Source organism: Rhinopithecus roxellana, chromosome 2 (assembly GCF_007565055.1).
Source record: "Rhinopithecus roxellana isolate Shanxi Qingling chromosome 2, ASM756505v1, whole genome shotgun sequence".
NCBI lineage: Eukaryota > Metazoa > Chordata > Mammalia > Primates > Cercopithecidae > Rhinopithecus > Rhinopithecus roxellana.
The window spans coordinates 63,445,437-63,447,368 of NC_044550.1; positions in this window are offsets into that span (position 1 = coordinate 63,445,437).

A 1,932-nucleotide genomic window follows, 5' to 3' on the forward strand; every position below is an offset into this window, starting at 1 on the left:
GCTTTAATAAAAAGAAAACTCAAAAATTACTTCTTGCCTTTGGCTGCATCTCAGTATGTACAAAGAAGTAGAAATTTAATGCAAGTGTCAAGACCCAAATAATCCTGTTATTGAAGGGGAAAAATAGAGATGAAATGATCCAGATTTGCTGTGCATATTGGTCACATTTTTCAGATAATTCCTCAACTCCACTTTTACTGGCTCCCATTGTTTAACTCTGTAGTCTTTATAAAGTGCCTAGAAACTCAGGAGATAAGTTAACTCAGCACTCTTAAGATCTCTGACTCCAGACAATGTATTTTGGTGGAAAGCCAGGTTTTAAGTCCTTAAGGCAGGCTTTAGGGATAAAATGATAGAAGAGGAGACAGAAAAAAAAAAAAAAAAAAAAAAAAAAGGTTATAAGCACTCACACAAAAAAAAGAAATGAGGAGAAGTATTGGCTCCCAAAATAAAAGGTGGATTCAATCAAGTGTATTCAAAAGCATAGTGAGGGAAAATGAGCTCAATTCAAGGGAATACAATCAGTCCTGTAGATGACAAGCGTTGATTTGAAGAAAACATTCTTAAACTGTATCATTTCTTGTTAAACAGTATATTGAAAAACTGATTCAAAAAAAGGAAAGGAAAGGATTCCATTAGGGTCAGAGTTTTTAACTACCCGATAGCAGTCAAATTCCAAAAGTATAAATGTAGCTATAAATAAGGAGCAATTTCTTTCTAAATATATAATTGATGTTGGAAGATTCAGTGTTTGCTGATCAAAAACATATCCACACACATCTCTGCAACATAACTATAAACCTCAGTTGCACATACAAATACTTTAACTGCCACATACAATTTTATCTCAGTAAAAGAGTCATAATATTAACTCTGAAGAGCTATATCTCTCTACAAAAGAATCTGCAAACGAGCTAAATGCCAAACTTAGATTAAAAACATATTTTTGTACCTTGTTGGTAAACCTCAATAAATATGTTTTTCATAATCCATCAGTATTTAATTAACATATGATAACTCTCCTATTAAAGCTAAATTAAATCCTTATTTGAAAGATAAAGTGCAACTGCAGCTTCTTTTCATGTAAATTATAACGATTGACAAAGACTGAAAACAAATCTCAAATGCAAACTATCTCAAGCGATTATATAGTTTGATTTAGGAGAATGGAAACTTGGAAACCAAAAGAAAGCAAAACCTGAAGGGTGGGAATTGACACACATCAATAATTTCTTTTTTGCCTATAAAATTTTTCCTCTTTTATTTTACACTTACTCCATGAATTCAACTGTATTCATTCAGATATCCAAATAGAATTTAGGATCTAAAAATGTTTATGTGCTTTCCTCCTCCTTAGCAACCCAACTGCTTTTGACTGCCTCCCAGAAAATGTGCCATTTTTCCTTCTGTTTATTTCTCTGGTATATCAGCATTCATCTGTGTGAGTCTGCTTTCATGGAAGTCTTTCAGTATTCCATGCAAGGTTTTGCTGGGGGAAGGAAGGGTTCTCACTGACAATCATGTGTAGTAGACCAAGGCTGAAGGTTTGTAGTGAGAACCAAACATTAGGACCGTCTCTTGTCTGGGAGCTCTAAGAATGTTTATAGTATATTCTGTTAGGAAATGTCTGCAGGAAGGAAAGTCCCCAATAAAGTTTGTTTGGAATTAGTTGTAACCTCCTGGTTTGAGGATATTGTGCTATTTGAGGATGACATCAGGTAGGAATAAAAGACAGAAATAAGACCAGAAATGTGTTTTACTTTCTTTACAGGCAGCCAAGAATAACTTGCTCTGCATGATCATGGAACCACTTCAATAAAATGTTTAAATCTCCGGATTTTATGCATAATAAACCCACAGGAGCATTTAAGCCCTGAACAACCTCCTTTTCTTAAGCCAACCACATAAATCACCACTGCACAAAGCATAGAT